General features: G+C 37.8%; 1 protein-coding gene across 2 annotated transcripts in view; it reads left to right on the top strand.

Moving 5' to 3' along the window:
* Nucleotides 1–24,506, top strand: part of MDGA2 (MAM domain containing glycosylphosphatidylinositol anchor 2) — an 878,646-nt gene that overhangs the window by 12,734 nt on the left and 841,406 nt on the right. The gene's annotated exons all lie outside the window — the stretch shown is intronic.

The raw sequence follows: 24,506 nt of genomic DNA, 5'->3' as shown, positions 1-24,506 counted from the left end.
AGGGCTCTCCCTGGTATAATTTATTTTTGGACCAATAGGATATTTTAGGCTTATTCATAATTAGTGACCTGTAAAAATGAAGACATGGTTCTACTAGATATTCTGCAGAAGTAGTTCTTTTCTTCCATGTAAAATAGTAGGCATGTGCTTATAAAAAATAACCACTGTGGAGTGTACTACTTTATTTTTCCCCAGGCTGATTAACAATCACTGGCCTTGGTAAGATTGATAGTTAAATGTCATATTTGGCCTGATTTTGCCTTGAGTTCCCTCTGGGTATTGCTTGGACATTTTTTGCACAGAGTTAATTGAGGGGACTATATCAGCGGGTTCCTTTTCTTAAAAATCTTGTTGTGCTCAAGAGGACAGTTGATTGCAAGCTCTGTTCTTCTCTTAGCTGCCAGTGAGTTCCTCAAACCTCAAAGCTTACAAATTAGTGCAGTTTAGTGATTTGTTTTAGGCTTTTAGCTACAGCATTTGCTGCCATAAAAGCCATTTTTTTTTCCGATACTTTTTGAATGCAGTGATTGTGTCGTATAGTATAACCCTGTACCATTCTGGCTATTGTGTGATTGATACAGAAACTGCTTCGATAGGAAACCATTTCAAGAGAGAACAGGAAAGGTATTATATTCGGCTGTAGTGCCATGCATTTCTAAGCAGCTGATGTTTTCTTTAACTGATAACCACCCCCTAAATTTTCAGAGGCAATTGAGCCTTTAGAACTTTAACTCTTAATTCAGTCTGGCTGCAGAGAGCAATGTCCTGGAGTTCATTATACATTCACATTTCATTAATTCATTCTGGAGTATGACTGTGTTGCTTCTGTTGTATTTTCAACAGAACATGGAGAAGTATAAATTTAGTGAATTTTTCTCTGAACAATGACTCCTTCATACCTGAACAGATACTTGAAACTCTTGAGATAATGCGACTTTTTTGCATACTGAAAATTGTGATAATATTCTCAAAATGGAGTGGGCCATCATGTGTTTTTTAATCTTTTTTTTCCCTAAAGTTTGTGTTTTTGTTTTTTGGTTGGTTGGTTTGTTTTTAAGTTAACTCTACCCACAACATGGGGCTTGAACTCACAACTCTGAAATCAAAGCCACATGCTCTCCCAGCTGACCCAGCCAGGCACCCCATGTGTTTTGTGATCTAAGAATCTCAAATTAAACTGTAAGCCTCTGTGAAGGAATAGAGTCAAAGATGAGTCAAATCAAAGTTCAAAAGAGTTTAACCTTAGATTTTATGTTTTTACTACTTCACACATTTAACACTATATTTGGGAGTACTTACAGTAGATAGTACACCCTATTTTTATCTTTCTCCACTTCAAATTTTTAAATTCCGTGATCCCTTAGATGCATACTTTAATTTGGGTGAAGGTGGATAGTGTCTTGATGATTGAGCTATAAAATTATATACCTAAGATGTAAGTGCATCTGTATGTTACAGTTTATCATTTATTTTAATATTTTACTAGCAATTAATAATCATTCAAATGAATGTCTATAAAAGCTGAAATAAAGATCCTTAAACAAAATAAAGGCTGAAGTACCTTGTGAATCTGAAAATGCCATTTAAATATCTTCACTTGTTAGAAAAGTTAAAATCTAGGTATTTTCAAAGGTTATTCTAAGATTGCTCTAAGAATATTTTCTGGTGGCTTACTATTGACGACTTCTCATTCATTGTATGTAGGTGTCATCCTTCCAGCAATTATCATGGTATTGCAGAGGTTTGCTCATTATTAATAAAAGATTCAGGATTTCTATAAATGGGAAGTAACTGATAAATCAAATAAATGAAAACCATTAAAGCAGACTTCTGACATACTACTGCATGCTGGTTTGGGGGATTAGATTTCAGGTAGCATGGGGAAGAACAGGTATGTTAGCCTGGTCATAGTATTGGCCTAGAAATAGGCAGAATGCACTGGAATAGATTTATTGTTATAGGAGATAGTTGGGCCTAGATCATGAAAACTAGTAGGATGAATCAAGGCAGAATGAGGTGTCTACATGTCAGAGTTTGGGTTCCCTAGGAAATGAACATTGAGAGGAAGACTTACATACAGATGGTTCATTAGGGAGTACTCTTGGGAACAGCACCTGTAAGAGAGGAAGGGAGCCTAGATTGAATAGAGGGAGAAGTTGAACTGTGATTCAGTTGCAACAGAGTTCTAAGCTGAGCTGATGGGTACTCTGAAGTTTTGGGTGAGGTGGCTCCCTTTGGTTGAAGGCAAATCCTGGGAGGAACTCAACTGGAAGCAATCAGTAGGTAACGCTCTCAGAATCTGGAGAATTGGTGTCTTCTTGCAGAAGGATTCTGAATGATGCATCACATTTTCTAGATGTCAGTCTTTATGGTGATTGTATTTGGTTGTTTTTGAGAGTTCATCCTATTGGGGAACTGGTCCTCTGGAAGCAAGTTTTCTTTTCTTAAGGAAACATAAGAAAAAAGTTAGTGGACTTAACTTTAGACCCTGCTGCTATGCCAAATCTCAACAATTTCTGACATTTATCACCCTCTTTTCTACCACCCCTTTTAGAGGTTCTCCCCCTCCCACCACTAGTAACTCTGAAGTGACCAGGAAGGGCCTGTGAATTCTGGCCACAATGCCCATCTCAGACTGCTTCTACAGATACTGCATTAGTCATTTTGCTTTCAGAATCAGTAGGGGAGCATAAACAGATATTTAAGTGGGTCCCTGCTACCAGATGTCATTTTCCATCCTTATATTGTGTTACAGCAGTCTTGCCTTTTCTTAGCAATCAGGGTTAATTATCTCTGTGTGAAAGGTGTCTCCTTTCTTGGCCTATTTGTCTTTAGCCCACAGTGGCTAGTTGGCAATATTCACAGGAGTTCAGAGCTCTGGCTCTTGTCCCTGGGGAAGTGTTACCCCCTGGGGACCAGGACATCTTAGCCACACAGAATTTAGAATTGTGGAGACTGAAAGTACAGGTATCCCATGTAGTTCTAGGAATGAAGTTAAATGGGGCTCTTGGACTTGTATATTCTACTTATTAGGGATGCAGCTCCACATAATGGTCATTAACTTAGGGTTATACCAGATCCTGGGCGTGTGGTGCCCAGTCTACTCAGGGCATTGTCTTCAAGCTGCTATATCAGCTGCTCCTTCAAAAGGCTGTTCTATTATTCTTTCAAGCCAGTAGCTTTTGAGTGGCACATGAATAGGACCAGTGAATTTTATGATCACATTCATCATTACACCTTTTTATCCTCTCCAGTGGATCCCTTTGTTTAGTGCAATTTTATGAGGGCTCCTGTTTGGGTAGGTGGCGTATACTGAAAGATCTTGAGCTGAGGTGCTTGCAGAGACCGTTAGACAGTAGAGCTAAACCCATACCTGGAATATGTGTCGGTTCTAATGAGGATGACTCTGCTCTCTCATGGATGAACAGGATCCAAGGTAGTCAATTAACACCAAAGGACTGGTTATTCTCCTTCAGGAATGGCATATATCAGGGTCCATCTTACTGGTCAGTTGGACACTTAGCAGCAGCAGTAGCTAGATAAACCTTGATGAATGGGAGCTTCTGTGGCTTGGTATATGCATATTGCCATATGTTTCTCTATGGCTGCTTCCTTCTGGGCACCTATTGAACCAATACTGTGGTGATTGACAGCAAGCCGACTGATGTCAACTGGTCAAGTCATTCTGTCTATTAGGCTCCTTATTACCTTCCTCTAATTACTGTTGCTCTGTAAAACACCATCCCAACTTAGTGGTATAAAATAGCCTTTTTGTTATGTTCATGGATGGTGTGGGCCAGGAATTCATATAAAGGACAGCCAGAATGGCTTATTTTTGCCCCATAGTTTCTGGGCCCTTTCCTGGGAAGACTTGAAAGCAGAGGATGACTTGACTTCTGGAGACTGGAACCATCTGGAGATATCACTCCCATGCAAGGTGGTTGATTCTGGCTGACAGCTGGGACCTCAGCTGGGTTGGCAGATGGAATACCTGAAAGTGACCTCTCCATCTGGGCTCTCTCATGGTATGGGCTTCGTTACAAGCATGGGGGCTGAATTTTACGAGCATGTATCCCAGGAAGGTAGAAGTGGTCTCTTGGTCTTGTCTGAGAAGTCACATATGTCAATTCTGTGGTATTCTGTTGTTGGAGGCAGAGACAAAATTCCACATAGGTTGAAAGAAAGGGAATACAGATCCTACCACTTGATGGGAATAATGTCCTGTTCACATTAGAAGAAGGCTTCTTTTCTGGGATTAGAGAAACTCTTGCAGGCTTCTTTAGAAAATGCAGTCTGCCACATGCCTTATTCATGGTGGATACACTGTTGGGGGCAGTAACATGCAAGACGAAGATCTGTGGACTTGCGGTGCTTCGGTGGCTCAGTCAGTTAAGCATCTGCCATCGGCTCAGGTCATGATCCCTGGGTCCTGGGGACAAGCCCTGCACTGGGCTTCTACTCAGCGGTGAGTCTGCTTTTCCCTCTCCCTCTGTGATCTCTCTTCTTGCTTTCACTCTCTCTCTCAAATAAAAAAAATAATTTTTAAAGATCTGTGGACTTTATGCCTGCTTGCATAGGTACATTTATATGTCTCTTCTCCTTAGTTAATGTTGCTGATACTTGTTATTTCTCTTTCCAGTCCTCTATCCCACTAGACAGCCAATGTATGTACTACCATCAAAGTGCATGTCCATGAGTGTGTGTATGTGTGTATGTGTGTGTTCTCCAGCCACCTTTCTTTCCACACAAAGTGTGTGATTACTGAAGCTGTGCCTATTGAGTGGATTTCCCTTTTTTTGCTGGCTTGAAGGCATCCCTTAGTGGAGCTTCAGGGCTGGTGCAGTACCTTTTTAGTTTGCCACATACCAAGCCAACCCACCCGTAGAGCATCATTGGACTTGGTGGTTATATGGGACTTTCCATGAAGTCATGGGTATGAGTTGAGGGTAATGAGTCAATGCTTTTTACCCAGGGTAGATGCAGTAGATGCAGGGGTCTATCTTACATGTGCATTCTCTGTCTACTCAGGTGCTGAGCCTCAGATGGACCATTTTCATCTAATAATGGATTGCTACTGGACCTGCTTTATCTTGTATGACTTAACTGACAAAATTTAGCTTGTAATAGACATTTTTGGTTATAAGGCCTTTTAATAGCCTATGATCAGGCATTCTGCCTAAACAAGGCCCAGTAGTGCATCATAAACTAATTTTCAAATTAGTTTTAAATTAGATTTATAATTCTCTATTGCAAATAGCATGGGCTTGCTCAAAAACCTTAGGTGTCTGTGTTGTGATTCTCTTTTTGTGGCTCGCTGTGAACTCTACATGGTGACTGCTCCCACCAAAAATACTTCTGATACGGAATTTGTAAGGTCATATGGCCCAAACTTCAGGATTTCTTCAGTGCAACTTGTTCCTCTCTAAAGTCTTTGATTTGCTTAATCTGTATTCCAAACCAGCATCCTTCTGTGGTGTATGGTAAGTGGGTGAGAGTAGTATTTCTGGCCAGGGATATGTCCATCCTGAATCAAGAGTCCTCTTAGGGATTTTGCTTCCTTCTTATAGATGCGTGATGTGAGATATAATAAGTTGTTCTTTGGAAGAGTTGTCCTTGCGTTAGTGAGGCCTTAGACCCTAAAACTTTCACTGAGAAGGTGTTTGTTTTCTCTGATCACATGTGTCTTACAAAGGCCTGTAAAGTAGTTGCCACTTTTTGCTTATCTGGTTCACTTAATTGAATGTTATAGATATAATGGATTAATGTAATATTTTACACAGTGTTCAGTAAGTTCAGATACTTTCAGAAGATATTATGACAGAGGGTGAAAAACTTAAAATTGAGTCAGCATGGTAATTTACTGCTGTTTGCCCTATACTGGTTCTGGTTATCCAACTTTATGTTCCATTCCCTGTTGACCAGCATCCACAGACTCAGTCCAAAAGTTACTCTACTGACTTTGTGGGCAGTGTTCACTAGGTCCTGTGGCTCTTTTCAGCCACTGATTGTTCATTTCCTCGCTTTGTGGGCTCAGCATGTGCCCAGTCAGTTATGACTTACTCCTAGTTATTGGCCTTTAGGAGGGAGAGGACGTGGTGGTAAATCCTGAGAGGAGCTTATGTCCTCTTGCAGAGAATTGTCTTCTGAATTGTCTTCAGGGAGGAAGCAGGAAGCACTAGCCTTGGACAGGAAGTAGTATACCACTTCTGTAGGCACATAGAGTCCGGGGGCGGGGGGGGGGGGGCTGATGATTGAGACTGTTGAGTGTATCAAACACGATGTTCATTTTCTAAATATCCACAGCTTTCCAGTTAAGCTCTTTATTTTGATGTAGCAGCCTTTTCAGATGAATTCAACTGTATACAGAGCTCCTAACCTTATAATTAAGTTCTGGACATGATCCTCAGGATTCTTTTACCCTCTGTAAGAAATGAGATTGTTTCCATTACTGACAAGGAGGCTCTTTGGTGTTCACATTTCATTTTAAACTGATGATTGTATTTGTTTTCTATTGCTGTTATAACAAATAACCAGAAACTTAGTACTTCAAAGCAATACAGTTTTCTTATAGATCTATAGGTCAGAAGTCTGATATGGGTCTCATTGGGCTAATCCAGGGGTCAGCAGAGTTGTGTTGACTTCTAGAGGGTCTAAATGAAAATCCACTTCCTGGTCCTTACCACCTTTTGGAGGCTGCCCTTATATCTTGGCTCATGGCCCATTCTTTAATTTCTAAAGCTCATACTGTTGAATCTTTCTGTTCCTTTCTTCCATAGTCGTATCTCCCTCTGATTACATTGGTCTAACCCTGATAATCCAGGATATTCTCTTTTAAGATCAGCTAATTAGCAACCTTAATTACACCTGCAACCGTAATTTCTTTTTGACTTGCAACCTAATACAGTCACATTTTCTGGGAATTAGGAAGTGGACATCTTTGGGGAGAGGCAGTTTTCTGCCAAACACAATAAAAATGTCAGCTTCCTCTTGTCTTTCTCAAATGAATGGGTAGTTCCCAGAAATAAACATCTAATTCTCTACTTCTGGTAACTAACTACTTACCCTAAACTCTCAAGTACCTGAGACATTGTACACATTCCTTTGGTATATCATTTCAGTTCAGCTAGGTAAGACATATATAAAATTGCATGGAGCTCAGACGGTTTTTTATAGATATCAGCAAATCTCAGCAAAAAGCTATTGTCTCTACAGTATTCACCTTGATAAATGAATTTTATTCTCCTGAGAAATTTGTTAACTACTCTCTTATTTATATTTTTTGTGTTCTATAGAAAATGAATGTTTTAATTCTAAAAAAGCTTAACTGTAGCAATTTCAGCTTTTATGATAAGATTTTTTTTTGTTTTTTTGGTCCATCTACAATTCTTGCTAGATAGTAAGAATCTGCCAGTATAGCATTCATTACCACCTGTAGCTCCATGAATTGTTTATTAGAAGTTAGGGAGATGAAAATGCAGAGAAGATGGTCTGTCAGACCATACCTTTCCTTAGCCTGAATCTGACTCAGACTTTCAGCTACTCTCTGTGGTTTGGTAATTTGTTGGCCATACCTGCCAACTCTTTAGGGATTTTTGAGATCCTTATTTCTGAGTTTGAATCTTAGTCTTTATTCATTTTAACTTTTTTGAAAAAAATAAAAGTGATATATTTTCTTTTCACTATCAATTTTTAATTTCTGGAGAAGTGTGTGTGTGTGTGTGTGTGTGTGTGTGTGATGCCAGAAAGATCTTTGCAATTTTTAAAGTTATTAAAAAATTTTAAGATACTATTTTCTTACCCAACCACCATTTTCCTGTTTTGTTGGTATTTGACAGGACTTGTTTTCTCTCAAGAAGTAATTATATGAATTTGAAACAATTTTATTGTCATCTTTATAAGCTTTACACTTATAAGTCAAAGTCTAATTCTATGTGAGAACATATACATACTATAAATGTTGAATAAATTAATATTTGAAGATAAAGGAAAATTACTTGGTAAATTTCCCACCATTGGGGTTAGTCTTCTTTATATATAATTTAAAAACATTTATATGTCATCTGATACTTTCATTGGTTGTTAGGTATATATATAATGGAAGTTCAGGTTTCTCTGTAAATAATTTATTATGTCTAATAGAACTCTTGTTCTCAGGAATAATAGATGAGAAGAATATCAGCTATGTATTTAAGTTTTATGTAAATAGCTTTTCTTATTCCAAAAGAATGTGAGATGTCCTAAGAGTACTTTATAGGAAAGGGAAATAATACTTTCTAACAGAAAAAAAAAATCTTTCATAGATAATGTTTCCCTGTATCCTTAGCTAGTTCTTCCTCTTCTTAATTGCAAGATATTACAGATTCTCAGAGTTCTGACCTTGTCCCTGTCTTTTCTCCTCACTCTGTACCCTGTTGTTTTGGGCATTTTAAATACCATCTCTATCTAATGACTTTCAAACTTGTGCTCCATATCAGATCTTTGTTCTGGGCTCCAGACCAATATAGGTAATTGCCACATTCACATTTCTATTTAGGTTGCTTGAAGGCCTCAAAATTAATATGTCAGGGGCGCCTGGGTGGCTCAGTGGATTAAGCCGCTGCCTTCGGCTCGGGTCATGATCTCAGGGTCCTGGGATCGAGCCCCACGTCGGGCTCTCTGCTCCGCAGGGAGCCTGCTTCCTCCTCTCTCTCTGCCTGACTCTCTGCCTACTTGTGATCTCTCTCTCTGTCAAATAAATAAAATAAAATCTTAATAAAAAAAATTAATATGTCTGTAGTTGGACTCTTGATCTTTGCCTAAATCTTTTTCCTCAGCCTGCCCCTTCTCATTAAAGGTCACCCGTGTCTGTACACTTGTATAGTGTATCATATCATCCACCTGGAAGTCATGCTTTTGACCTGGCCTCTCCTTTATACCCCTGTAACCAGTCTCTCACCTTTGTTGTGGATCAGGCCTGTGAAACAGGTCTCAGCTCTACTATTGGCACCATACTGATCCATGCCATTTTTATACTTTGTCTCTGTAGATGCCCTGGTTTCTTAACTAGTCTTCCCTAACCTCTGTGAAGAACCCCTTCCCTACTTCATACACCTCCATACATAAAGCCTCCATGATTTTTGAAAACAAATCAGATGATATCACTTCTTTACTTTAAAAATCATTCTGTAGTTTTTCATTATGAAGATAAATTTGAAACTCTACCCTCATCCTTATATCCTTACATCCTTTAAGATGTATCTACCTCTAGCCTCATCTTGAATTGCTTCTTTCTCTATGCATTGTGGTGGAGATATAATTGTTTTTATTTCATCCTGTAAAAGCATTAACTCTTTCTTACTTCATAGTCATTGCACGTGCTTATCTCTTCCTCTTACATTTTCTCCTGTGTATTAGTCAGGATTCTTTAGAGAAGCAGTACCAGTAGGATGTCTGTATCTACATCTGTATCTATATCTATATCTTTATCTATATCTACAGTGTGAGTGATGTATTATAAGAAGTTGACTCATGTGATTATGGAGGTTGACAGGTCCTAAGATCTGCACTTGGCAAGCTGCAGACTTAAGAGAGAAGATGGTATACTTCCAGTCTTTGGGCCAGGAGCCTTGAGACCCAGAAGCAACCAGTGTTTCAGTTTGTATCTGAAGGCAAGAAAAAGCTGATGTCCTAGCAGAAAAGCAGTCAGACAGGAGGAGTTCACTCTTATTTGGGGGAGGGTCAGCTTTTTGTTTTATTTAAGCCTTCAACTGATTAGATATGGCCCACCAATATTAGAATGAACCAGTCGCTTTACTCATTTTATCAATTAAATGTCGATTTCACAGAAATACTCAACAGTGTTTTATCAAATAACTGGCCACCCGATCACATTTACACATAAAATTAACCATCACATTTCCCTTACCCCTCCCAGTCCTCTCTGCTTAATTTATTCTGATTTTTCAGTTCTCAGATTAAAGAGAGCAGCCCTCCATGATCATCTACTTGATTTAAATTTAAGTTCACTGTTAAGCCTGTGTATAAGCTTTGTATATTTTATCTCTGAGTGGTTTTTATGATTTATTATTCTGTATTTATCTGTGAAATAATTTGTTTGATATGTATCTTCCCCACTAAATTGGGTAGCCCAGAAGGATAAGGACTGCTCTGACATAGAGCAGTTTGCAGTTTGCCTGACATAACAGTTATTTTATTAGGGGCTGGATAATGAATGGAAAGATTTATGAATGATCTCTAAATTTGTCATAGATAATGTTCATTAAAGTCTCAGGATAACAAGCAATAGGAAAATTCTTTCTATGTTAAACATTTTCCCCCTTATTCCTTAAGAAGAACAAATTATCACATGGATCTTTTGGTAAAAGTTACTCTGAATCACTAGGACCATAGAAATAATGATTAATTAATCCAATGAATACACAAGTATTTTATGGAATTGATTTTAGAAATTTTCTAGTGTATTGATATTTCTAAAGACATAAATGTTCTAGGTATAAGACATGAGATTGGAAGACATAGATAAACCATCACTGTTAACTTGGTGGCTCTAGATACGACAATTGTTACTGGTATAATTTTAGGTTAAAATACATTATTTTTTTTTCTGTTCTGTTTACATTCCAAAGAATGGTTTAAAGATGGTTTAATAAAGAAGTATTGAAGACACATGAAAAAAGCAGAAAATTAGGTAGACTATTATATGAAAACTTCATTTAGGTTGAAATAGCCTTCTGAAATATGTTCTGTGGAGACCGTTTTGTAATTTTTTTTTCTTTTTTTATCTTTTTTTTTTTTTAAAGATTTATTTTTTTGACAGATAGAGATTACAAGTAGGCAGAGAGGCAGGCAGAGAGAGAGAGAGGAGGAAGCAGGCTCCCAGCCAAGCAGAGAGCCCGATGCGGGGCTTGATCCCAGGACCCTGGGATCATGACCTGAGCCGAATGCAGAGGCTTTAACCCGCTGAGCCACCCAGGTGCCCCCCGTTTTGTAATTTTATTTATCCAGTCTTATTCTATCTGGGAAAGCTTCCACTTTCCAATTCTGGTCCTGCCTACCATTGATACTTCCTTGACTACACCAGCCCACTCAGATCCCATCCTTTGAACTTTTCTTGTACTTGTTTTTCAGTGCCTTATGGTTTAATATTTAATTGTTCTCTATTTTTGGTTACAATTATTCATTGAGCAAATAATAATTAGACATAGTATGTTACTTTCCGGACATCCAAGAAAACATTCTAAGAATAATGAGAATGATCTTTGTCCTCAAAGAACATATACTCATGTTGAAGAGACAAAGAAGTTTATAATCATGCCCATCATAATACCATTTATTGCAAAATGAACTATGTGGTAGAAATTTTATTTCAAAATTTCTCAAAATACTTCTTTAATAGTAGCCCAGAGTTCAGAGGAAGAAGCTGAGTCTTAGACAGATTGTATAATTTGTGAAAAGTTATGTAGCTAATAAGTGCCAAAGCCCAGATTAGAAGCCAAAATGTCTAACTCTACAATCTGTATTCCTGTCTCTTAACAGTGTGAAATAGCACATCATGACATAGGCAGAGAATCAGAGGAGTCACATGAAACATACTTTGAAACTGTGTGTATGAAAAAAAAAAAAGAAATTGTGTGTATGGGAGTGGGTATTTGAGGACACAATCTGACATGGTAGTCATAGTATATTTTCTAGGCTTTTAAAAATGCATCTGTATTGGGGCACCTGGGTGGCTCAGTGGGTTAAAGCCTCTGCCTTTGGCTCAGGTCATGATCCTAGTCCTGGGAACAAGCCTCCCACTGCATCCAGCTCTCTGCCCAGCGGGGAGCCTGCTTCCCTTCCTCTCTCTCTGCCTGCCTCTCTGCCTAATTGTGATCCCTGTCTGTCAAATAAATAAATAAAATCTTTAAAAAAAAAAAGCATCTGTATTAATCATGATTACTTTAAAGAGTTGAAGAGAAAACAGAAGGATGACAAAGATGCTACAATGCATACAGCTGATTCTCCATTTCAGTATATTTCATGTTTAATGCTCCAGAACTTTTAAAACATCTATAAAAGATATATTTGGGACATATGGATATTAAATTTCTATGTTATTTTATGGTAGTAGAAAAGAGGCAAACCACCCTATCATACTAATATTATTCTCTGCCTAGAATACTATAATTGTCAAAATGGGTGATATGACTACTTTTGTCCACAAAAGGAGATCATATTGTCTTCAGTGTTTATAAAAGGCTAAGGTTTGTTTCTGAAGTTCAGTTTTACTTATCCAAGATAAGATATCTTAAGATATCCACTCCCTAAGTCAAATGGTGGAGTGGAATTGAAAGAAATAATGATTTTTTTTTTTTTTACCTTATTAGCTTGTATCTAATGTTATTTCATACTATTACAGGGAAAAACCTTCCCAAAGATGGCATTACAAGGATGCAGGCAGTGCAATAAAACAAATAATTCCATGAAAAAGGCCACATGTTACTACTGATCATCTAATATCATGCACTGAAATTAATAAGAAACCTTTGAGACAGATTTCATAAGGTGAGGCTTTAAAATATATGTGCAGACTCAAAATACACATACACAATTATAGACTTTTTAATCTTCCTAGCTTATGAGAGGCATGCATTTTGGCAAATGGATGAAACGTATATTCATTTGAGATATTGGAATGCCATATGTAATACTAGAGCTAGAGATTCATCCAAACAGCATTTTCCATCAGCAACCAAACTTCCTGTGAGAGGACAATGTGTTTCATTAGTGAACCACCTCTGATTTAGATATCTATGTAAATTGCAGTTAGTAGAGTGCTTCTAAATACTTGAGTTGAACTTAGTCCCATGGAAGCATGGAATTCAAACACTGTTCATCATCTGTATACACATTAGAGAATGTGGACATAAGGAACTAGTAGAGTCTAGCTTCAAATTTCAGATTCACGAGCAATTTTCTTTTCTTTTGTTTTATTTTTCTGATTTATTTGAGAGAGCCTGAGAGAGAACAGGAGGAGGGGCAGAGGGAAGATGGAGAAGCAGACTCCCCATTGAGCGGGGAAGCCCCCTGTGGGGACTGGATCCCAGAACCCTGGGACCTTAACTGGAGCTGAAGTCAGGTGCTTAACTGACTGAGCCACCCAGATGCCCCTGAACAGTTTCACTTAAATAAAACTTCTCGGTGATGTAAATTCACTCCTGAAATCAAACCAGCATTTGATATTTGCTGAACATGTGCCAGACTTTGTGGTGAGTGTTGTGAAACAGAAAACCATGTATAATAATAACATAAATAATTGAAATTGCTCTTGTGGTAGGTCAGGCACTTTATAAGAATACATGTATGTTGCATACTTTGATGAACAGTGCACTATTGTTATCCCCATTTTACTCATAGGATACCAAACTTAGGGAGAATAAATATTGTAATAAATATAATAGGGAGGATGAATGTTCACCCAACTAGCAAATATATATATGGCCATATACATACATATACACACATGTATATATATTTGTGTATAGGTATATACATGCATATAGAGCTTAAAGCTGGTTTTACATACATAAAAACCTTAAAAAACTGAATGTGTAGATTCCTGAAGTATGCTTTAAGAAAACTAGTTTGATAATCCATCCTCAATACATCTTTAGCAGGTAAAAAATACTGGTATATTGTGTGTATTTATATCTTGGTATCTAACATTGACTCTTTGAGAAATGAAAGCTTTTGCATTCACGATGGTAAAACTGGGGGCCCTTGTGTGGCTCATTTGGTTAAGCGTCTGCCTTCCTCTCAGGTCATGATCTCAGGGTTTTTGGATCCAGCCCCACATCCTCTCCCTGCTCAGCAGGGAGTCTGCTTCTCCCTCTCCCTCTGCCCCCCTCCAGATTCCCTCTCTCTCATTCCCTCTCAAATAAATAAAAATAAAATCTTTAAAAAAATGATAAAACTAGAAATTTTTCTCCTTTTTTTAAAAAAAATTTTAAGATTTCTTATTTATTTATTTGACAGAGAGAGATCACAAGTAGGCAGAGAGGCAGGCAGAGAGAGTGAGAGGGAAGCAGGCTCCCTGCCGAGCAGAGAGCTCGATGAGGGACTCGATCCCAGGACCCTGAGATCATGACCTGAGCCGAAGGCAGCGGCTTAAACCACTGAGCCACCCAGGCACTGAAATTTTTCTCCTTTTGTGTTGTAAATCTTTTTTGAAACATTGGGAGTTACATTTTGATTGAATCTTATTTTGATCAGTGAAGACTTTTTTGTTAGTGCTGGTATTAGATTTACGAGAACTTAAAAAAATTGTGTAATAATAAAACACACATGTCTGCCTGAAATTAAGTCCTTGAAAGCAATTTTTTTTTCTGTTTAAAATTTTCACTTTTGGGAGAAAAATGAAGGTGATGATGCAGAAGCTCTTGAAGATAGGAAAGAGGCAAAAATAGTTTTTCGATGGTGAAATAGTTGTAAGAAATAGAGCTATAAGGATAGCTATAAGAGTGTGAAGATGCAAGCTCCGTTGTTTTTGTAAACACAGTGCATTACTTTCCTATTACTGTTAGAACAAATGTCTGTAAACTTAGTGGCTTAAAGCAGCTCAGATTTGTTATGTCACAGTTCTGGAGGTCAGAAAGTGAAACGGATTTTACAGGGTTAAATCCCTGTAAATCCCTGTCTATTGGACTGTGTTTTTTCTGGGGCCTCTAGGGAAGAATCTGTGTTGCTTCCCCCTCCTCACCCCAGCTTCTTCTTCTTCTTCTTTTTTTTTTTTTTTTTTTTTTAAGATTTTATATATTCATTTGACAGAGATCACAAGTGGGCAGAGAGGCAGGCGGAGAGAGATTGAGATCCTATTGAGCAGAGAGCCCAATGTGGGTCTCCGTCCCAGGACCCCCGAGATTATGGCCTGAGTCAAAGGCAGAGGCTTTAACCCACCCAGGCGCCCCTCCTCACCCCAGCTTCTAGAGGCTGCCCTCATTCTTTGTCTTAAGTCTCCTTCCTCCTTCTTCAACGGGAGAATAGTAGCATCTTAAAATCTTTCTCCTGCTCTGATATTCCTGCTCTGATATTCCTGCCTAACTCTTTTTTTTTTTTTTAATTTATTTATTTGACAGAGATCACAAGTAGGGAGAGAGGCAGGCATAGAGAGAGAGAGAGAGAGGAGGAAGCAGGCTCCCTGCCAAGCAGAGAGCCTGATGCGGGGCTCGATCCCAGGATCCTGGGATCATGACCTGAGCGAAAGGCAGAGGCTTTAACCCACTGAGCCACCCAGGTGCCCCTTCCTGCCTGACTCTTAATAGGAATCCTTGTGACTCTGTGGGATCCTTCCATTGGAAGATAGTCCAGGATCATCTTCACATTAATTACATCATCAAAGTCCCTTGTGCTACATAAACCAAAATATTTAAAGGTTTCCGGTGTTAGGATGTAGACATCTTTGGGGGGCTTTATTCTGTCTACCACATCCAGATACCAAAATATAGACTAAATGATTGTTTTCATATAAAAACATATCTTTGTAATTCTTATTACATGTGTATAGATGCTCTAATAAAGTAATTTAAAATTAGCCGTGAGAAAACTCACCTGCTCCACACTCTGATCTACTGAATGACCTTTTAATGGCTCATTTCCTCCTTTTCACTATGTAAATTATACCCAACAAGGAGAGTGCTTGGTAATGAGCTTTTAGTGATTACTGCATTAAAAAAAAAGACCCATTTAATCAGTTTCCCTCACATTTTTTATTTCTGTTTAAATAAAGAGGAACGGAGAATCAACCATTCCATTTTTATTTTAGCACAGGATTTTCTTTTTGAGTAAAACAAAAAAGTGACATTTTTGTTATTCTAGTAAAAGATCATTATTATATAGAGAAACTGCCAGTCAAATTATGACTTCTTGATATTTTAGGTATACAGCAGAGCTTTTAAGGAAAGATTAAGAGTTTTCATCAAGTATTGTTAACAGTTGGTACCTGCTTAATTCCCATATTTTGAATGGCTGGTGATAAAAAGATGCAAGGTTATATTCCAATAACTAGAATGCTATTCCCTTGCATATTAAACTACTTCTGAGAGATGAATATTGAGAAATTATTGGGAAGAAATTGCCATTTCATATTTACATCATTAGCTTCCCTACACTAAACCTGATGGGCATAGAGAAATCAGTGATTTGCATATGCATGTACAAAAATGGTGAATGTTAGTGATTTCTGCATCATTTTTAATGATTGACAAGAAGTACCAGAGATGCTAAAATAGTCTGCTCATTAAATATCTTTCAACTCGATAGACATTTTATTAAAATGGTATAATGTAGTACTTTAAAATATTTTCCTTTTGCTTCATGAACAGAATTTAAAATAAAGGAACATGCGCAGAATCCATTATATATTTGGCTTGGTTTTTTTTTTTACAAGTAGAGTATGATTTCTCATCAGCAAAGGGAAGGAGCATAGTCATTGTGCTTTATCCAGAATAACAATCATGTTAATAACAAAAGCTCACTTAGCACTTGATATTTGCCAGGCAATATTCCAAGTGCTGGGGTGCCTGAGTGGCTCAGTGGGTTAAAGCCTCTGCCTTCGACTCAGGTCATGATCCTAGGGTCTTGGGATCTAGCCCAGCATTGGGCTTTCTGCTCAGCAGGGAGCCTGCTTCCTTGTCTCTCTCTGCCTGCCTCTCTGCCTACTTGTCATCTCTCTCTGTCAAATAAATAAATAAATAAAATCTTTGGAAAAAATATTCCAAGTGCTACATATACATAATATTCCAAGTGCTTTATATACATACATACATTCATACATTGTCGATATCCTCATTTGATATATGAGAAAATGAGGCCAAGACAGGCCAAGTCCGAGTTCCATAACTAGTAAACATAGGTAGGGTTTGAACCCAATCTGTCTCAAAAGTCTGAACTCATCACAAAAGAAATCGTTATTTTATTTTTTAAAATATTGTTAAATAGTAATTCCAATAAATATATACACAATTCTCTCCACATAGAAATCTTTGGATTGTTATTTACAAAGTTAACTTTTTTTTAAATTAGTAGAGGTTAGAGTACTTACAATGTCTATGGTATAATGTAGGGAGCTGTGAGGAGCAGCGAGGGCTCTAAGCCTTCTCGTGGTGGTGGGGGGTTAGGAACTGGAAGGGACGATATGAAGTTGTTTTTGCCTAGCTATGTGTATGAGGTTGAGAAGATGTTGATTTTTGCTTCAGATATATCTGATGGTTAATGAGTGGGAACTGAATCTCTAAGTCCTCCTGTGGAATGGCTGCTGGATGTAGGTTCTTGACTATTTTTGGTTTGTTGGAAAGTCATGTTTTTGAGCTCATTTTGTCATCTTAAAATGCATACACATTTATTTAACACACATAGGTGTATAGTACTCATTAAGTTCCAGGGCTGTTCTCATTGTCTTGAGAATATTAATTTATTTAGTTCTCATAACAATCCAGTGAGATAAGTACCACAATAATCCCCCATTTTACTGGCAAGGAGACTGAGAAGGGAGAAATAAAAAGAACTGCCCAAGGTTGCCAAGATCGTAAATGGCTGATTCAGGATTTGAATCTAGGCAGTCTGTCTCCAGAGTCCATCCTCTCTTTATAAACAAAGTAGTCCAAATCTGTGAGAACAAATTCCTTTTGGGAGAGGAGCCTTTCACCTTCTGATTTCAGCCCAGTTCTCACTTTTTCCTACTTCCCTGTCACAACTGGAATGAGATAATTAAACACTATGGCGCTCTTCCCTCACTCTTCACTCCTTCCTTGGCTTCTAGCTTTTATTCTCATGTACAAATGCTACGGATTCTTTTCTCTCTTCTCTTCTCCCTTTTCTCCTATCTTTGCCTTCTCTTTTCTCTTTCAAGAAAGTTAAACTAAGGGACAGGTAAGTGAATTTGTATATAGTAGTTCTGTAGTGGCATTTTATGTTAGGTACCTGAGAAGCTTAGCTCAAGTTGTTACGTGGGAATGAAGTATTAGTATGTTGTTACATGGGAATCAAGTAAAACTTTCTGATTATTCCATATCACATTTATGGGGTTATCATAATACCAACCCAAATTGATACCCAGAGGATTAAATTCTTATGACGACAAATAGCTAGTTAGAGGACAGCCAGTTGCTCATCAATCTTTCCATTGATCTCCTATTAAGTGTGACCTGGACTTTTGAACTCTTAGTCATCATTCAGCTCTCTAGTCAAATACTGCTTCCTTTTAGTATCACTTTCTTTCTTTAGAGTTTCTCTCTCACTTCCCTTTTTCTCTAATACTTGATCCCCTCGTTATAGCATTTTCAGTAATTTACCTTTTATAGTCACATTCACCCTTAGAATTAAGTAAGTAGAAATGGTGAGACATCTTTAGAAAAATTCACTGACTCAGTGATAAATAAGCAGAGTTGATAATATAGGTGAGAAAGCAATCGATCATGCTTTGGAATCAGACTTACATATACTTGACAAAGGGACCTATTTTATTCTTTGCACAGGCAAACTATGGTAATACAGGCATCAAGGTAGTGATCTGTATCCATGATAATACTATGGAGTTCTTGGCTTGACTTCAAGTACATCAAGATTAGACATATTTAATTTGCATTAGATGCATACATATGTATAGGTGCATTCATCTACTTTTGCAATTTCTTAGTTGAATGAATAAAACAAAAAAAAATAGAATACCTGCTTATTTCATTCACTGGGAATAATGAAATGAATATCTTGCCTTGAGGAGTTATAGTAGGAGAGGCAGAAAAATTTAAAAAAATTTGCAAATTTGTTTACTCAAGAAATGTATCATAATATATTTTTTTATTTTTTTAAGAGTTTATTTATTTGAGAGAGATACAGAGACAGAGAGAGAGAGAGCACAAGCAGGGGGAGTTGGAGAGGGAGAGGGAGAAGCAGACTCCCTGCTGAGCTGGGAGCCTGACATGGGGCTCCATCCCAGGACCCAGAGATCATGACGTGAGCTGAAGGCAGATGGTTAACCATCTGAGCCACCCAGGTGCCCCTGGTAACATACTTTAGAGGTGCAAGTCCTACTAAGCTCTGTATATGTAGTTGTAAACCAGAGAGGTGGTCCTCCTGCTTCTATTGTACATAGGCTGTGATTTTATGTGATACGTGCAATAAAGGAAGTGCACAAAAGATTTGACGATAGCAGAAGACAGGAAGGCTTTGGGTTTTTTAAAAGATTTTATTTATTTATTTATTTATTTGAGAGCGAGAGAGCGAGAGCATGTGCACAAGTGGGGTAGGGACAGAGGGACACAGAAAGAAAGAGAGAGAGAAAGAGAGAGAGAATCCTCAGCAGACTCTGCAGTGAGCGAGGAGCTCCATCTCATAATCCTGAGATCATGACTGAGCCAAAACCAAGAGTCAGACACTTAACTGACTGAGGTGCCCAAGTGCCCCAAGACAAGAGGACTTTTAGAAGAAACGATATTTGAGCGAATGTTTATAAAAGCACCAGTAGAGTTGAGTGGGGAGAGTGTATTGCAGGCAGAGGAACCAGCATGGTGGTTCTTAACATAAGAAGTAATAAGGCCGTGAATGGACATATTTGTGTCAATATTAAATGAGGGAGGACTCACTGAAGAGGCAGTCTGAAGAAAGGGTCTATAGAAGTTGGAAAATGGATATGCCTGGTGAGAGAGGAAGAGTGATTTTTCCAATGCTTGGTGTGTGTGGATTCCATTTCTCAAGATCTTGTCCGTAGAACAAGGGGCCAATTGGGCTTAATCCTAAAGATGAAAGAAGAAGAGATGGGGAAATACAAGACTTAATTTTGAACACGTTGTGTCTTAAATGTTCAAAGACACTCAAGATGAAGGCACCAGACTCCGTTGGTAGGACTTATGGCTCTGAAAATCTGTGGAGAAGTCTGGCTTCAACTTATGTAGAAGTAAGCTGACTAAATCTGAGGGTGAAATAATTTGGGAGATCTGTGATTCCTATTCCTTTACGGAGCATTGGGGATTGCAGGAACTAGAGAAGCTCACATTTGGTAGGCATTTGATGAATGTTTGCCTTAAACTCAAATCCATCTTCAAAGAAACACAGAAGAGAAGGTTCTGTTTAAGGTGCTAAGAATCACTCTAGGTACTGTTTGTTCCTAACTTCTCTCATAGCAGAACTGGATTTCTAAACTATCATCCTTGAATTCTCTCTGCCCCTCATTCCTATTGCTCAGATTATATTTATTTCGAATGATTTCAACTGCAAAATGGGTTTTACATTGATATCTAAAAATTATGTCTACACACACATCTGTATGCACAGGCGTATTTTGTGGATGCGCACAGAGTTATTAGCACTAATTTCTTTACTACTGAGTATTTCTGCCTCTGGATGTCAGGGGCTTCATCTAAATTCTTTGTGTTAGGCATCATTAGGCCAGCTTCTTTGACTCTGTTGTAGCTTTGAAGACCATAATCACATGTTCAAAGCCTGGCAGGATTTGATTGAGAATGATGATGACAAAGGAGACGGTAAGCCAAAGAATCAGAGTTGTGTCATTTCATCTCCTCGGGTAACCGCACAGACATTTAATCTGAGCGTGTTGCTGTTTGCTGCGCCAAAGGCAGTGTGGGAACAGAACTATGCAATTAGCATGATAGTTCATTCAAAAAGAACAATGAAAGGAGACCAGCTAGCATTTAGGATTATATATATCACATCTGAAATCTGACATTTGCCCGATCTAAAACTATCTTGCAGTCAAAATTTGAATAACATTTTCTATGGTGACTTTATACTGGTTTGTATTTCATATAATATACTACATAAGGGCATTTTTATACAGAACTGCACATTTAAAATAACAGTATTTTGATTTCTTAGAGGTAAGAGTGGTGTGACCTTTCTTGGGCATTTTTTTAAGTTTTAACAAGTTCTTTCCTTAGTCTTTACAGGGATATTAGTCTTAGAAAAGCATGTAAAATTACAATTTATACTAGTTATTTTAAGTGACCGTTTGGCTATGTTATTCCAGAAGGGATTAAACTGTAGAAGAGAGGTCATTTTCTCTCAAGGTATTTTGCTATGTCTCTCTTATTCATTTTCTTTATTGACAATCATGCCAGTCAGTTATCTTTTTTTTTTTTTTAAGATTTTATTTATTTACTTAACAGAGATCACAAATAGGCAGAGAGGCAGGCAGAGAGAGGAGGAAGCAGGCTCCCTGCTGAGCAGAAAGCCTGATGTGCAGGACTCAATCCCAGGACCCTGAGATCATGACCTGAGTTGAAGGCAGAGGCTTAACCCATGGAGCCACCCAGGCGCCTGCCAGTCAATTATCTTAAATAATTTAGTGTCCAAAGTTAAATAGCTTATCCCTAAATAAAAACTGTTTATACTGAATTTTTTAACTATGAGCATCTTAACCACAGACAAAACCGGCATTGCATGGTGGATAGAATTAGAAATTCTGGGTTATCTTACTTGGATTTGAATCCTCTTTGTACTTTTAGCCGGCTTGGTGATCTTGGGGAAGTCATTCAACTCTGTATTCTTATCTCTGTGTATGTGTATATTTTATGAGACTGTTTCCTTACATATAAAATGTGAATAGAATACTAGATTTTATAATGTAGCCTTGTAGATTGAAATCAGAAAATATGTATATAGTCATACCATCATGCTTAGCACAAGTACTTAGGAATTTCTTTGGTTGTTTGAAGTTGTTGGGTATATAAATGTACAGAATCATTTGTTAATGCTGGTTTGTGGACACTCATATCTCCAAATTATGTAGCTGTCTCTAGCCTTAAAATAATTTTTGGTAGATTTTGCTCTGATGATTGATTCAGATCTAGAGACCAGCAAAAGCTCTCTCCATTTATATTCAGTGAAAGCAGATTAGGCTACATTGTGGTTTCATATATTTTCTTCGCAGTTATACTTAGAAGTTGTTGCTTTTAATAGTAAGATTAATATTCTCTGTTATCTTTTTGTTTAAGTTCAAGTTATACCTTCTGGAGGATATGGTTGTTTTAGGACTTTTTGAGTCTGGGAGAAACAAAGTACTTGAAAGTACTATATTACCATGAAAAGATCAGATGTAGTAATAAGATATCCGTGTTATAAGAAATTATTGTCCTTTACTGAGAAGCGTTATTCCCTCGGCAAATTTTTGAAAAATGTTCCTTGCTTCCTTTTAGTTGCTCATGGAGAGTTCTAAAGCAGGCAACTTTCTGAATGAAGATTTGCTCGTGCCTATGTTTTTTGTCAATAGGGTTTAATCTCTGACCTCCAATCCTTTAGATTGTGTATTGCATGAGGTGTGTCTGTTTTTACCTTCTCTAAAATGATACCTTTCCACAGTTTTCTTGGATATCACATACACTGCTTTGGATGAAATGTCTTCTCTCTGGAACGTAACAACAAGGCATGGATATTTTTTCATGATGGAAAATCAGCACTGAAGGCCCCTGTTCCTGAAAATTTGAGTTGCCAGACTATGGAAACTGCCACTAGTGATTTCAAGGACCATTGAATTTTGAGGGTTAATTGTCTTCTGTGAAGATAGATTCCAATCAGAAAATGACCACTGTCCTCTATATCACTGCAATGATATTTTTTATATTCTTATAGTAAGGTGTTCGTATTCTGGCATTAGAGTACATTTAATACGTAACAGATAGTGACAACTTAAAGACATTTAACTTCAAAATAAATTAAATTCATGTTCCCTTGGTAAACTATGTTTTTGCACAATTTTACCTCCTTTTAAAAATTACTGTTTGCAGGGGCGCATCGGTGGCTCAGTCCTTAAGTGGCTGTCTTCTGCTCAGGTCATGATCTCAGGGTCCTGGGATCGAGCTCCGCATTGGGCTCCCTGCTTGGCAGGAAACCTGCTTCTCCCTCTCCCACTCCCTCTGCCTCTGTTCCCTCTCTCACTGTGTCTCTCTCTGGCGAATAAATAAATAAAATCTTTAAAAAAATTATTATTTGCAAGCCATCTGATGTCCTTTAGATACTATGCTAGGCCATATAAAATTTAAGAAAGAATAGACTGATTACATTGCGTTGATTTCTGCTTTATATGTCTTATTTAATATCATCTGAAACATATGATGTAGGTATTTATCCCATTTGGTTAATGAGGAAACTGATTCTTAGAGCAGTGACCTGCCGAAGGTCAACTTTGAGATAAATAGAAGATTGGGGCTTTCTTTTAGGAAAATAGCATAAAGTTTGTTTTTTGCCATGGACATTGTAGAGTACTTTATTCGTTTATTTATTTTTAAAGATTTTATTTATTTGAGAGAGAGTGTGTTAACCTGCAAGCAAGTGAGCCCCTGGGTAGGGAGAGGCAGAGGGAGAGGGAGGAGCAGACTCCCTGCTGAGCAGCAAGCTCCACAGGGGTCAAGCTCCTAGGACCTTAAGATCATGACCTGAGCCAAAGACAGACGCTTAACCAACTAAGCCACCCAGGCGCCCCTGTAGGGTACTTCAAACAAGAAAAAAATATATAAAACCTAGCTCTGGTGAAAATTTATGTTGCTTACTATGTGCCTGTTACTGTTCTAAGTGCTTCCCATCTGTAAACTATTGGGTAGGCATTATTATTACCCATAATAATAACCTAAATGAGCAACTGAGCAATTTGAAGTACAGAGATATTGAGTAACTTGCCTAAGGTCATACAGTTTAATAAGTAAGTAGCTGTGACCTGATTTCAGAACCTGTCCTTTTTTTTTTTTTTTTAAGGATTTTGTTTGTTTATTAGAGAGAGAGAGATGCTTGAGTGGGGGATCTAAGAGGGGAGGAGGATGGGCAGAGGGAGGAGCCGGAAAACAGACTCCTCATTGAGCGCAGAGCCCAAAGCAGAGGTTCTGTGCCCCAAAGCAGAGGTTCTGTCCCCCAAAGCAGAGGTTCTGTCCCAGGACCCCAAGATTATGACCTAAGCAGAAGAAGCAGAACCAACTGAGCCACCCAGGCACCCTTCTGAGCCTATTCTTAAGTTCAGTTTTTTTTCCGTTAATGGCTTCTTCTGAAAATTATGCGGTTAAAGGACCAGTGCATAATAATGATTTTGACAGAAGATTCTGTAAACAACAGTGTGTCTTTTCCAGAACATCCTACATATTATTCATTTTCACAAAAAACAAAAATAGTTTTCATGCTGTGTAAACTGTGGCTGAATAACTCACCAAGTTAAATGAACTGATATTGAAATCAGCCTTTCTAGCCAAAGTCTATGGTTTAGACATGAAATTCAGAGGTGATCATTTTTGTTTTAGAAAATATGGTTTATAAAAGCTAAAATAACTATTTTTTTTCTGGAGACCAGACTTATAAAAATTTCTTTCAAAATAATCATCTGGTACTAATTTTTATATTTGGGGAACTTTAAAAATAGATTATTTTAACAAATACACATATTTTACAGTATTTATTACAAATGACTATTCAGTTATACACCTCTAATAAATTATTGCTATCCATATTCTCATTTATTCCTCAATATGAATATATCA

The sequence above is a fragment of the Meles meles genome, chromosome 6 (genome assembly GCF_922984935.1).
Source record: "Meles meles chromosome 6, mMelMel3.1 paternal haplotype, whole genome shotgun sequence".
NCBI lineage: Eukaryota > Metazoa > Chordata > Mammalia > Carnivora > Mustelidae > Meles > Meles meles.
Note: the sequence above shows the minus strand (reverse complement) of the source record. Positions and strands in the feature narration are given on the sequence as shown.